Below are 15,692 nucleotides of genomic sequence, written 5' to 3' on the forward strand. Positions count from 1 at the left end.
TCTCATTATAAAGTGAATAACTTTTGTACTAAAAATTTAACAATAAAAACATTTTCTATTTTCTGCGGTGAAATTCAAAATAGCATGGACAGTACCAGTACATGTACATGTACATGTACATCTTGAAAGGTAATGAACTCCATTGGCAAAATCGTGTTTCTGCAGATTCAAGGAACAACAATTCAATAAATCTGAAATGGGTTATTAAACAAACTGGGATGTTGCAATTTCAGCTCAGAAGGTATCATACTTTTTGCGAAAACTATGAAAATGCATCTTTTTCCATTGAAATGGCATGTTTGAAATAGCCATACCCAGCAATGCCAATGGGCTCAATCTGGCCCACTGTGTAGGCCACATGCATGGAAAGACTTCAACTTCAAGTAAATAGCCATTCTGAATCACTGGAATAGAATTTTGTGCATTGTGGGACCAGGTTTTACTCCACTTGCCTTGCTTTGCCTAGTTGCAAAAATAACAATTTCAAACAGACAGACACGTCCACACATTCCAGTCTTTGCAGGCATGTCATCCTAGCCTTCCGAGCCCTACGGTTAACAATGGAAGCATAAAAAAGACAGGAACATGACAAATAAAGCCGCAACTCAAGATGCAGCTTAACCACTTGAAGGATTTGTGAACATGGGTACAACATTCGGCCCACAATGGGCCAGTATTGACCCCCATTGATCTGTTTGGAATCTCCAGACTTTTTGCTACTGGTCATTTTGTTGGACAATTCCTTTGGCCAGACTCCAATGACCATTGGAGCGTGCAATCCACAATACATGCCATGTACATGTAGCTGCCTTGGTGTACGCTCATACAAATATTTGAACAATGGCTGAAGACTTGAATGGGCTGGGTACTGGCTGGAGTTGGTGGATTCTTGGAAACGTCCTTCCCCATGTCTATGATTGCATTGATTAGGCCTTGTTAGTTTACAGTTATAAATATCCCCTGGGTAGATTTGGTACCTCATCCTGATGGTGTTGACAAAATGTGTACACATGTATATATATGCACATCAGATTAATTCATTTATCCCAAAGAACACTTACTAACATGTATGTATACAGTAGGAAAATGCCAAAATCTTCAGTGATGTTTTTCAAGAGATGGGTTGCTGTTTAGTAAAGGGCATACATGTACAAATATTTAAATATTGATGAAAATATCTTTGGGGATGGAGTTGAAGTGATGGCACTCATGGCAGCCAATAGTTGAATAGTGAACTTAAACAAAATGTACTTGAACTACATGAACTAATAAGAAAAAAGTACATGAACATGTCATGTACAAGTATGTAAACTTTTAAAGACAGTTCTTCAAATGCAAGCTGGGTCAGATGTGATCTCATTTGATTACAATCAGTATCAATTAAATAATGTTTATGTTAAGTAGCGCTTGTGAGACATCAAGACCTTTGTGAGCACATTTGTAATTATTGGTTTATATCGTCAACTTTAATTCTGGGCAGTGAAACAGGACAAATTTCAATTTGGCTTCCTACATCAACTAAGAAAGATACTCAATGTAAACACCTTATAAGCTTGCAACAGTATTCCAACTAAACTGATCACTTGACAATGCATTCAGGAAGGGCTTCTAAAGCCACAAACTGGCTGACCGCAAATCAGCCACTTCTTCCTTACTTTGTGGAGGGAAGTGACCAACGACCTACACATTACTTCATGTACATTCACCACATCCGATTAAAAGTTCATACAAACATACATATACGCTCAACAGTACATGTAAATTTTGAACGAGCAAATTTTTTAGTGCAACCTAACTTTTTTTAGTGCATCTGCATTTTCCATTTGAACCTGATGGCCACCAAACAACATGGGATGTGCAACAGGGTATCCTGTTACACTAGGTCAACTACAGTATCAACCCTAGCCCCTACCCGGTAGGCCCTGTTGGCAAGGAACATCCTACAATCCTGCAATATCCTCCAATTGCCACCATGTAAAAATTGGATTCAGCTCAATCCTCCAAAACCATCCGTTATTTCTTGAATTTGTTCAGTGGATGGGTGACCATGACCTCCATCCTTCAACATCCTCCGACAAGGATTGAGGCAGTGTCGATGACATTCTGAAGCAGTGCCGATGATATCGAGCATAATGCAGGGCTCAACTATGCATGACTGAACACAAACAATGACCGGTACAGTCTCAATCATCCAAACTCCTCCAAAACCACCTAGAGGATTGAGGAGGGTTAGGGTTACTTTAAGCAGAGTTCCAATCTGCCTTCAAATCCATGTAAATGCCTAACACAAACTAGTCACTATGCCGGACTGAGCATTAAAAACACTGTTTGGCAATTTTCTTATCTCTGAGTCGTCTTGTGCACCACAATGGCAAATATACAATGTGCATCAGGGTTTTTACAAGATTTTTCTACAATAGTACATTTTCTTGTTTACATTACCCACAACTTGTTACAAAGACGAAAACAAATCCATTATTTCAATAGACAGCAGTGTAATATGTACTTTACCTTGGTCAAAAATTTCACTGAAGGTTTCTGTTCACTGGAACAAAAAATACAAAATACATAGCAAACACACACACACACACAGATGAGAACAAACCGGCCTTGATCTCGTACCCCAAAATCCACAGTGTTTTGCTTTGCATGGTAACAAATACAACGCACAAAATTCATCCGGGGGTTCTTTTCATCCTCAATTTCTTTGAAAAATGTCTATTATGATTTCATGGCGTTTGGGAAGGCCTACTAGATTTGCAGTAACACAGTGCTGCAGAAGTCCCAACACAATGCCATTCCATTTTTACAGGTGTTTGCCATGCATGACCAAGTGCACCTGAGGAGGAAAAAAAGCTTCCCATTTTTGCACGGACTAAATTTGTTCAGATGGTTTTGTTTATGGAATATTATGCAGTTGGCGTGATAAATGGGTGTGCTTAAGCAATTGTGCCTTGCACATACACATAATGTGTACATGTATAATGTTTGCTCTCACTCATACTGAATTGTTCAGTTAACAAATGAAGTAATAAATTAATTTCAAGCTGAGCATGTGGCTAGCTACAGACTTTTTTTTCAGTAAAAAAAAAATTCTGGAGTAGCAGACTAAATATCTAGACATCTTGAGCAACAAACTATCAAGCACCCATTTTCAATCTGATGTTTTGTAACTCTGGTACAATTTGGGGCATGAAAATGCATAAAGTTCAACTTTTTTGACGGTGGACAAATTTAAAAGATGTTGTCCAAAACAATTCAAATCACCACGCTGTTATACTAAGTGTCTGTCTTGGCTGGAAGTTGGCGGTACACAAGACAAGAATACACACATAGTGTACATGTTTTCTGCAATTTAAAAAAGCCTAAATTCCTGTTATTGCAGGACTATAATCACCCTTACACAAATAGGCATGTAAGGCAAAGACATTAAAAGTTCACGGTCAGTTGAAGATGGATCCTTTCCACTCTGTCAATTTCATGTTGGTGTGACCAACTAACATGTCATGGACCTCATAGTCATGGGGGGGGGAGGGGAAGGGGTCTTCAGTGACACTACATAACTCTAAAAAGCATAATAAGTGTCGAATGAAAATAAATGTGGACAATACATTGTGCAAAGGTCATCAAGTTTCACAAACTTAGGCCAAATAAATGTAGCGACTCTGAAAAATACATGTACATGTAGCTGTTGAAATACTTGGCAAGTTCCACAGTGAAGTCTGAAGCGCTTAACTGTTTTTTGAAGTTTCAAAAATGAAAACAGCCTCTCAAAGGGCTAGGATTCCATGAACCCAAAGACCCCCATCTGGTTTGACTGGCCTAAGCCGAACAACGGGTCGCTTCCGAGACAGGAACTATGGCCGGAAAAAGCATTGCACGATACCACATGAGGAAAGAAAATGGCAAACACGTACAGTCTGCATGTGCACACAACGGTTGGCATGCACTTTTGTTTATAATACTGCTGACTGTTTCAAGGAAATTCTGTATTATTACAAGCTAGCATGTATAACATATGGATTTTGTGCAACTATACATATTGTATAGATAGTAAGACCACACTCAACTCGTTTAATCTCTGTTTTACAATGCAAATGTGTACATACACTGCACATGTGTATTACAGACAAAAACTTGAACAAACTCAAAAAAAATTCTCCATCCAGTGCCAAGCATTGTCACAATGAACAGTCTTTTTTTCCTCCAAGTAAATTGTGCATACGTGTATGAAATGTGTCTCAATTTGTTCCCTCCATGAGTAACTGCAATTGTTTTTAACTTTATAAACAGACATGCATTTTGTAAATAATGTACATGTACATTTCTTGAAATTCAAACCATACAAGAAAAGCTCTTCATGTACATGTGTATATGTATACATGAACATTAATTTTCCAAGAAACACTTTATTGCAACTTCTTGTCCATGCAAACCATGTACATGTACACTACATGTATGTTTCACGTACATGTGTACATGCCGTTTGGGGCAGCACGATGTTGAAACATCTCAGAAGTCATTTGTTAAAAAAGTTACACACAAAAAGCCAGCCTTTGTCAACAAAAATACATGAATCTGAAAGTAATAAAAAGTGTTCTTGTCAGTCCCAGAAAAATATTCAATGCATTTCAAAAATACGTGTACATGCAACTGTCCGCGAGAGACAGTGACTGCATGTTAAATTGCCCAGTTCGTTATTTAATACCTTGAAAATAGACACAACTTCCATTTACACATGATGACATCAACCGACAATTCTTGTCCACCCTACACAACTAACCTTTCAAAATAATGACCAGATAGTCTGGTGCACTTGTTCACATGTCCCAGATCATCTGCGCCAAAGAATGTACGCGTTGAACTTGACTGGACGGTCGTGATTCAGAAATAAGCATCAGTTCATGTGTGAAGCTATATCACTGACCGTGATACAGATCTCAGTGCGTGTATTTATAACTCCCAAACAGCCAGATTTATCTTGAGCGCCGACAAGCAGGAGATATCAACCAATTTGAAAGAGAGGGCTGGCCAATTGCTGTCAACATCTGTGTGTCGTCCGACTTTTGCATGTCCTCAAATGTGCTCCCCGCTCAGCAAGTGTACGGCATGTTCCCGGACAAGTTTCCTCGAATATAAATGTAGACTAGAAGTGCGGACTACGGACTGCTATACAGTAGATGCACCAACCACTATAGAGTTCCTAAAAACACAGTGAGTGTGTGCGTGAAGTGTTCTGCCTTCTGCTGCTACTACTACAACACAGTTGCTTGCAACTCGTAGAATTCACGGCCTGCCACATGATGCATGCTAAAGCTCTCTTGTGTGCAACAATAATCCAATGGGGTGCCCAGTCACACGCAATGATGTCAAACAAACCCCAGCCACCTCATGAATAATGCATGAGCAGCGTGCACCACTATCCATCAAGGGAGTTTAAATGTCACACATGTAGCTCGGAGGTGCACGTACATGTACGTACGGTTGCATGCACTGCTCTTTTTGACTCACTATTACCGATGTACGTCAAAGTTGGCCACTGATTCATTGTCTAACTCTCCACAGATACACGGTGAGGTGTGAAAACTTGGCACACGCTGAACCTTAATGCAAATATAATCATGACGAGTACACATGTGCAGGTACATGTAGGTCTCATTACGCACCCCTTTTTTAAATACATAAATAAATGTACTACTAATGGTCTTTCTTCATCATTCACGCGTAATTCAAGGCTCTACTACTTAAAGGGCAATGCCTGACATGGGAGTGCTTGCCACCTCCCCCTCCACTCAAAATGGAACAACCCAAACTCAAATGATTTTTGATTACAGTAAATGATTTTTGTCATAACTTTTTGTGTAGTGGCTCAGTGGGTCTTAATTCATGTATGCAGATGATGTTTCAGCTGATAATGGAATTGCTGTTACATGCAATTGTAGAACTGCAAGCAGTCAAGTTCTGCCAGGAGCTTGCTTTGTTTAACTTGCCAGCCATTCAACACAACAATGGCAATTTATGTACACATGTAACGGGTTTAGGGATGTGTGAATTACATGTACATGTACATGTAGTACAATGCGTATGTAATGCAACCGTTTGCTATAGTTTGCATGTTATTTTCTATTTCTGGTCATGAAACCAAGGAATCTTCAAGAGTGCCCTAAGCACTGTAGCTCACAAGCCTGAAAAAACCTGTAGCTAGAGGAGACAGTGAGAAGGTATTACAGTTTTAGAAGTTAGGAGGAAAAGCCCAGAAGAATATTCTGGAGGAAACGCACAGAGTCAGGTAGGGACTGAAAACCATCCACAAGTGGACCAGGGGGAGAATCGAACCCGGGCCATAGAGGTGGAAGGGCAGGAAAGAACCAACAGTCAAACTTTGATGACACATACAAATGTACACTCATATTCATGTTCACGAACCTGAATTGTGTGCGATCCAGACTTAAATCTAAAAATAGATTAGTCACGAGATCACGAGATCTGTTCATTCAGAAAGGGGTGGTGCACAGGTTTTTTCGGGGGATATTTGTGCATTTACGCACGTGTGCTTAGGTTGCTTGAGTGAATCCATCTGATGAACTGTGGACCTATCATATTGTTTGCACAAATTTTTTTTATCCAGCAGATATCTTTGCTCGCATTGCATTGCCGCGGCAGTGGGAGGGGCCGCTTTTGTGTTTAAAAATGGAATCTGTGTCCCATCAGTTAAACAAACGCTGCGTTGCTATTTTTAGGGGGTCCGGGCCCTGCCCATTACGGACTGATGTGCATTCACATCTGATTGCGATAACCGGACTGACTGATAACGGTTCTCCAATTGTGATTTTCTGTTGGTGCATCGAAATCATCCGACAGCTGATTGCATACCATTGCACTGATGCTTCACATCATGCTATAGTAGTGTGGTTTTGTGTCAGTGCGTATACACGTACATACGTGCAACCCAACCAAACCTAAAATTTTAGATGTACATGTCATACATGTAGAGTCGGCAGTTGACTTTTCAAAAACATTTTATGGACTTTCCTTAAAAAATGTGACCTGCCATATCATAATTAAGATAACATATGGGTACATGTATTCATTTATGTAGGTATACAGATCCTGTCTTGACAAAATGACTTTTAAATGATCATTTCCTGACTTCTGAAAGACTCAAACAAGTTATAAAAAAATAAAACCATGTTGTAACAAAACAATTGTTGTCTGTTGGGGTATACATTTCCACGGGTTTGTTTGCCCTCAGGGGCAAATGGCACCCTTGGCTTCGTCTCGGTTGTCATTTGCGGACCTCAGGTGTACGTGGACTACATGACTGCCACAGCAGACAACAGTTATTAAAAAGTAAGGTAGCACTTTAAATGACTTTCTAATGAAAGTTTGCATTTTAAGCTTTCGTAGTAACAAGTACAATGTACACTGTAGGTCTTCACATGCATACAGAAATATGTCATTAACGCTATAATGTACATTGCTTACATGTTTGCTGTACTCATTAGGGCCAATCAGACATGATCCCAATCATCACTGGTTTGTTTTTGTTTTTGTTTTGTTTGTAATACTCTGCAGTGTTATCTGCATCTACAATTTGAAAATCAAAACAAAACAACCTTCAGCATTGTTCACTAATGATTAATCGTTAAGAAATTCTCTCCAAGTCCAAGCCACAGTTTCTTCCCGGAGAGAGCTTTCTTCTTCCCAAGACACCCACGACCAGGTCTCCCACGGATAAAAGAGCCTGTAGGACTATGGGTATCACTTGTCTGGAATGTCCTCCACCACTGGGGTATAGTTTCCGAAAGCAGTGGGGAAGATGCAGCAATTAAAGCCAAACCTGTACAAATTGCTCACTAGTAACGCACACTATGCACAAAATCATAACAGGCACATGTATGCATGTACATGTACACATGTACATTGCAGTTACAGCACACATGTATTACAGTTGCCCTATAAAAGGTTACTATAGGATCATTTGCATTTATCCAAAGTAAATGTAACATACCAAATTATTATCAAAAAGCTTTCTTGGATTAACACCCTGTAAAATTATTCCGTCTGGCTGATTTCCAACGATCAGTCAATCTAGGTCAATCTTTTTCTACATTGGCTTATCCAACTCCCAGACCTATGTATGTTCTTGAAACTCAATGGTTCTTGAGTCTGAAGTGCTGAATGGTAAAACTGGTGTGCAAATGATAGATCTATGCTTTCTTCGGATGATGTCACTCCGCCCCGTTTATCTAGACTGAATTTTGGAAATAAAGAGTGCTATCTATAAACGAAATCATGCTCAAGGTTCTGCATGGTTTTTCACTGTTTTATTGAAAAAAGTATAATATCCACTGAGCTAACAGTAACAGGTATCTTTCAAGTTAGGTTTTGAACATTTCTCTTTGTGTTTTAGTGGTGTTATTATTGGAAACGAACAAACTGCATGAAAAGCAAATGATCCTATTTATATACCTTCCAAATCAATTCGGTTAAGTCTTGAACCTAAAAGTTTTTATTTTTTTATTTTTTATAAATGCAATTATCAGATTCCAAGAATTTACACAATGTCACTTTGTACACACTGTTAGCTATGCCACTGTGTTTGTGTACTTTTCAGCCAAACCTCTTTGTTGTTGGTACAATTTACATAATAACCATACACCAAATACTGTATGCACACGTTTTTGTACACTGTACATGTACGTACACTGCACAGGTAAATTAAAATTGCTATAAAAAAATAAAATATAATAATAAATAACAAAATGAATTATAACTACAAACTGCAAACTGCTTACTGACTGGATTGACCTCAAGTCTACAATAAAATATGTGCATCGAGGGCCTAGGTTACGATCCACTTACTTTTTACGATTTAAATAAATATATAAACAATATACTTTGGGAACGAACAAGCAAAGTTTTTGGAATGTACTAAAAGTTTATGCACGCTTTAATATATTTAATATTCGGGAGAAGGCCAGGGCTGGGTTTGGTTTGTGGTTGGGCATGCTCTACAGGTTGGGTAGGTGGTCTTCCACATTTTTTCAAGTCTGAATATCTTAGATTATAAATAAACTACATGTACTGGTAACTGTGCTACAGTATATCCATTGAGCTACAAAAACACATTAGTGTTAGGCCAAAAAAAAAATATTCGGTCTCTGGTCAGACCAAAGTTCTGGAATTGACGCGGCCACGCGCATTTTTTTTTTTTTTTTGCTTTTTTTTTGTTTCTTCAAGCGTGGATTGTACAGACAAGGTGGGGTAATATTTTGCTTTTTTTGGTGTCCTCATGTACATTGGTGTCCTCCATAATTTGCCTTGGTGCTTTCGATCATTTGCCTTGGTGCAATTTCCCATTCCTTGGTGCTCTTTGGTAAAAAAAAGTGAGGTGCGGAAATAGAGGGCGCTGTTGGAGCTACCGCAGAACATTTTGGAAAAGAAAAAGATCGACGCGCATGATCAAAATCGACGCGCGCGCTGACCAGAGACCGACTTATTATTTTTTTTTGCCTTATCCCAAAACTACACATGTAAAGCCTGAAATAGAGTTTCAAAAGGCAAATGAGTTGTGTAAAATGTATATGTTAGGCTGCAACACGCTGACAAAGAAAGCCTTTTTTGCTTTCCTGTCTGCTCTCTGACTGTTTGGACACCGCCAAGGGGGTGTTTATGGAAGTGTTGGTCAACCAAGCAGCCTGGCAAGGTGGGACCCATATTGGGTGACCAATCAAGGACCAAGCGTTGGTGTAAAACGCAACAGGTTCCTGGGAAGATGGAATCCATCTGATACCAAAAAGCCAGCGACACACTGGTGGCAGAGACGGTGTGTGTTTGAGAAGAAAAACAAAGTAAGGACCCAAAACTTTATCAACTTTGTGGGATTTGAGGTTCAAGACAAGAAAAAGTAGAGCAGAGTCTCTTCTGGAACTTGGAAAAAGTAAAGAGTAGGCCCTGAAGGATTCATGAACATGTATTCAATTCCAAACATTTGGAAAGGCCTTCTTTTGTTGATTTCTTCAAAATGACAGCTTGCCAGAAAGAATAATTTCACAGGGAGTTTAGTCCCCTTACTATATTTCAACCAAGTATGTTTTTCAACAATAATTACGCCAGTTACTTTTTGGAAAGCTGCAAATGATAGACTCTGGCCTTAACTCAAAGGAAGACTGCACGAACAAACATGTACAGTAGGTCCCTCTTAAATAATTCGGGTGTCGTTTAAACATTTTTGGAAAATTTGTAAACAAATTTAGAATTGTTTTCACATGAACATTTAAACATCACATCCTTACGATAGGGGTAACTGTTTTCAACCATTTATATCAGTCACTGGCTTCAACCATTCACCTTTACGACAATTTACCCTGTAATTCAACATTATTTTTCCCCACATTTATACAAACCCCAACACAAATGGGCCTCACGATCCATGATCTGGTAAATCAGCTTGTAAACATATAATCAGTGATCCTAATCCCTCACTCCAGTTGTTAATCCCTTATCCCTTCAACAGTAAACAAGTAGTTTTCAAGATGGTGTGTGTGGCAAGCCAGCCACACCTGATTAAAAGACAAGCACTGACCTAATACACACAACAAGGGCATAACTGTTCACAGTTACAGTATAAAGTGATATATGGGACCTAAAACATTACTTGCGCTTGGCCGAGTGAAAACAGCCCTGGTTGATTGTGCAGGTTCAATTGGCCAGTTACAATGATTTTTACTTGGTTAGGCCCAAAAAAAAGTCTCCGGTTTGGAGCTTGCCCCAAAAGTGATGTGGCGACGCGGCTTTTTTTTAAAACTTTTTTCTTCTTCAAATGTTGGCTGATGACTGCAAATGGTGCCCGACTAAATTTGATGCAAATCATATGGGAGTCCAGAGAGGCCACATAAAGCTTATACTCGATCGTAACCCCATCTAAAAACACGTTAAAATTGTGAAACAGCAGGATTCCAGTCAACCCAGTGAGTTTGGCAGTTTTTAGACATCATCTTACATTGAAAAAAAAATGTTTCATTTTGCCACGCGCATGGCTACGGCGACGCGTGCGCATACCAGAAACGGGAGACTTTTTTGGGGGCCTTAAATAAGGCTTAAAAGGAACAGTGTTATTTGGGCTACTTTGGCTGTGACTGTATTTAAAATTAAAATAAAAAACTGAGAAACAAATAATTAAAAGAGGAGAAAAGAAATGCAACAAGAAACTTGACTACGCAACATACACGTACATGTATGTACTCTTGTCATGCATTAAACATCATGTACATGTACATGTCCTTTCGAAATTGAGAATTATTCATACATACGTACATGTACAGTATGTGTATACATGTAAACATGTACCTTATCTGTTGGTTATTTTCGTCTTGGCCACAATTTATTCAAATTAATCTAAAAATACATATTTTTGGGGATATCACAGCCAAAAATAGGGTTAGTATTGCATGTTTTAACCCTTACCCTACTAGACCCTCCAACGCATGCCAATATGTGTCTTAAGAAAATCTCCTATGTTTTTTGCATGGCCCTCCAATATCTGCCATGTCATTTCAAGGGTAACTGGACAGGCACTCCAATACATGCCACAGAGAACAATGAGAGTCCTCTGATAACAAAGTGAGTGCCCCCAGCTGGTCAGTATCAGGCACCCTCCAGGGCCTCCAACTCCTGCCAATTGGAGCCTTCACTGTTAAGACTTGTAATCTGCCAAATAACTGCAGCTGGAGGGCATTGGCATAACCAACTGACATGCAGTAAACTACCCTCAGAGAGTAAGGGTTAATGTACGCATAACATGTACAATCTAAATGATTGCACATCTGTTTTAACGAGTTGACAGGTGTTTGAAATCCGAAACTGAAAGAACTTTCAAATTTCTTATCTCACTAATAGTAATTTAAGCATGTATTGGTATAGATGCTTTGAGAGTACTGGTGTCTCACCATGGATGAATCATTTTTCAGAATGTTGTTAGAATTGTTGTAATCCAGTGTATTTTACAGGTGCATATCATACAAGTAATGTACATGTTGACCGCATGCACATCTTATATTCGATGCACATTATTGTGCAGTACAGGTTCAATGTACATGAAAAGAGTTCATGTTGTAAAGACATGCAAATATGAATGCATGGGTTAGCTACCGTGCCACAAATGTAGCTAATGCTGCTGAATTAGTTAAACAATTTTTGCTCTAAAAAAAATGCAATAAAGTGCCCAAACCCCTTCAATAATATCATTACTTTTTGTAAAATATAAGCCCTTTATCAGTCCCCTTTGAGGCCATTCTGTGGTCACTGTGCGACATAAAATTGGGCTCGTCTGATTTTTTTTTAGCTTTACCCCTTGTTAACTACATCTGACATATTTCTTTCACTGATTATATCAGGTTAGTACTAATCACTCCCTACCTAAGAGTATAGTTTTTACTTTCACAAATTGTGTTAGAATATTGGGAGGGGTCATCAAAGTTTGTGACCTCAGACGTAAAAATGTTATCGGGCCCAAATCGGAAATTCACACTTTTCTCCAAAGTTCTAAGGACACACACACCCATACTAATTTTAGAGCCAGACTAGTCTTTTGTGATTTACAGAGTACAATAAACAATGTACACCAGGTTCTGCTTTAGTTTTACTGAATGGGAATTGTTCTGTGGTCACGTGTGTGACATTTTGATCGGTCACATGTGTAACATTTTGTAATTAAGTTTATGCTAATTTATGCATGGCAAGGCCAACTTATGCAACATCTTGAGAAATTTGCATCTTTACTAACTAGCAACACTTTAGTGAACAATAATCATTTGTATTACATCACATGAAAACTTTTTTCTCCAAAAATTAATTTAGTTTCAATTTCTGAAGAAACGCCCTTTGATAGTTTAATTGATATTACTTTTTAGTTCAATTGACAAAGAGCCAAACTCCACACCAGGCAAACAGCACATCTACAGTTGTACACGTATGTATTACGAAACGGATACTAAACATTGTATATTATTACATCAATGAAACTTTATTAGCACTGCTCTTGTACTTTGAAAAATAAAAGCATATATCCGTGTAAGTATGCATGAAAGTTACGCATGAACGGTATAGTGTCTATAAAACTGTTGCCACAGTGTAGATGTCCGGCGCCACAGTGTAGATGTCCGGCACCACTACCAGCAAATCTATTCTTATAAAAACAGGTGGTTACGTCTTATTACTGTACATGCGGATGAACAAGGGGGATAAAAATAAGCAGGGCGATCCCTGAACTACATGTAGTAGTGGATTTACAGACTGGTAATACTGCTTGTATTGTACGAGTGTGACACAATTAAGAAACTGGGTTGACTTGCAAAATGTTTACAAATGCGTGTGAGAATTCTCAGTATGTATGCATTTGGTCTTACATGGCTCTGCTCACCATGAGTGGAGAATCTCAGGTAAATGTGCATGTATACAGGTCTACAAGTTTGTGACAGCAACAAGTACATTTCATGGGTTACACCATAGAGCTATGGATACGGAATTTGGGTTGTTTGCATTCATGGGTCCTTCCATAAATTGAGGGTCCTAAAATGTGACATTTTGTGTGTCCCTGTTAGACTGACCTGTTTCATTTGCCATATAAGTATCATCCAAATTGACTTCAAACTATTTTATATTTGTTTGGCAGGCACATGTACCGGTACTTTGCTTTTACACACATGTAATCACTCTCAGAGGTACATGTAGAAGGCACTAAAAAATGCATCCTAAATGTACAACATCTTATACCATATGTAACAGACACACGAGAAAAAAATTGGACCCCTAATGTATGGAATGACCCACATGCACGTACAGATATGACATAGTCATCCTGTAGTTTTTCTCCTTTTGAAGCATTGTGTTCCTTCCTTTATGATGTAACAATGCAACGCATTACCAGTGTTGTTAGCACAGAATGCTGGTCATAATACAAAATGTAAGTGCTAAAAGAGGCATGGAACTTTTCTTTTTTCTTCTGATTAAAATTTCCAATTAATTTCATGTATCACTGGCAAGATTAACTTCCGGTTACAGTTAATTTATGGGGATACTAAACGCTACTTTCTTAAACAAACAAAAAAACTGGGCGGGAATGAATTTAATCCGACACCTGAAAGTGAAATTAAGCAAAATTGCGCCCTTCAAAAAATGAGTGAGCGCAGTCAATTTTCAACTACATGTATCACATGCTGGTTCCAATTTCCTTTAATATTTGTTTGGCACACCAGATTTCAGATAAATATGGTAATTGTCTGGTTTCCAATCATAAATGCACCCTATGCCAACTCCACTTCCCCAACTAGAATTCTAGAAAGCTGTCTGTAAGGCTTATCTGAAGTCACATTTTGACATCCCTGTACTGCTACACTGCACAGTACGTTACTATGGCCAGCGAGAGGCTACATCTATAGTGGCTTGTGACGCAACTGCGCCATTTTTTATCCCTGCAAATCCTCTTGACGGTTGGGCAGCTCAACAAGGGGAAGTTGTTCTGGTCAAGGCGGACTGCAAATTGTGCGTGCACTGCTGTTCCCACGGTACTCTGACCCTGGGAGTGCCGCCCGAGAAGAATTTTCTGCTCACCCTTTCCCCCGGATTTTTTCTTTTTGCCTTTTAAAGTTCACAAGACGTAAATGCATACCATGAGGGCCTCCAAGAACCCTGCATGCTAAAACACTTGTAAACGGGCATTTGAAGTTACGCACGAAATGCGACAAAAATAGAGACTACCTTCTCCACTGAACAAGGGAGTTTCACCTCAGGAAGTATCCAAATAAGGTGTAAATAAGTCGGTCTTTAGAATCTGGTCAACATGGACATGTATGTTCTTGCTGTTTTTCTACAATGGCCAATGACTGAAACTTTATTTATTGGTTAAAATAAAATTAACCATGATAAGAGTAATAAAATGGAAGGATGTTTGGACATTAAAATCTGAATGCCTATCAAGTTGAATTTTGACTGCAATAGAAGCGGATACCCCAGTCCCTGTAAGCTTAGCTCAAGAAAGTGCTTTAAGAGGAACTGACGTGATTTGACCTTTTGGGGGTATTTGCCCGGCCATAATCTCGAACTAAATGACGGTTTACGACTGTATTTCATTCTCAATCCAGCAGTTGCTCGTGTATCACATTCAAAGCCGGGCCTCCAAATGCACCAATGACCCTGCGTACGATGCCTGATCCTCCAGTGATCCTCTAACCAAATTGCCTTACAGAGAGAGCAAACTGCGGCATAAATTGGAAGATTTCGTACGAGCAGCGCGATGGCAAAGACACCACTGGGAACGTGCTAAGGGGCGAGCGGGAAAGATTACCCTGTCCTCAAACCTGGCGCGAGAGGACTTTCCCCGACCAGATCTATTGGAATTTCATTATAAACCGCAAATCCCCTAACACGGGCGATGGTATAATGGCTATGTAACCCAAGCCCGTGAAAAAGGCTGCGTTTTTTCCCCCCTCGCGTTCTTGTAATATATCCCGGAAGTCTACCGAAAATGGAGGGCCGGGGGATCAATGAGTTCACTCTACTCTCTCCTCCAAACAACCTGGGCATCCCGTTTGTATGTCTCAACGAGCGATCTCCACAGGAGTACCGGTGCAGGTGACGTCAAGCTATCTGGTAAGTGGGGGAGGTGCACCACGACAGTGGCATAATTTGTA

The 15,692-nt window shown here is 39.3% G+C and overlaps 1 protein-coding gene across 4 annotated transcripts in view; it reads right to left on the reverse strand.

Annotated features, from left to right (window-relative positions):
• LOC119741581 (myocyte-specific enhancer factor 2C-like) overlaps nt 1–15,692 on the reverse strand; it is a 57,207-nt gene that overhangs the window by 41,273 nt on the left and 242 nt on the right. The window contains exon 1 of one of the 4 annotated variants that reach the window (XM_038217388.1): nt 4,784–5,318. The exons of the other annotated variants lie outside the window; for them this stretch is intronic. The gene's annotated coding sequence lies outside the window, so the exon portion shown is untranslated. Of the gene's footprint in view, nt 1–4,783; nt 5,319–15,692 lie in introns of those variants that run through there. 4 annotated transcript variants of the gene reach the window in all.

Source organism: Patiria miniata, unplaced genomic scaffold (genome assembly GCF_015706575.1).
Source record: "Patiria miniata isolate m_02_andy unplaced genomic scaffold, ASM1570657v1 HiC_scaffold_5, whole genome shotgun sequence".
Taxonomy (NCBI): domain Eukaryota; kingdom Metazoa; phylum Echinodermata; class Asteroidea; order Valvatida; family Asterinidae; genus Patiria; species Patiria miniata.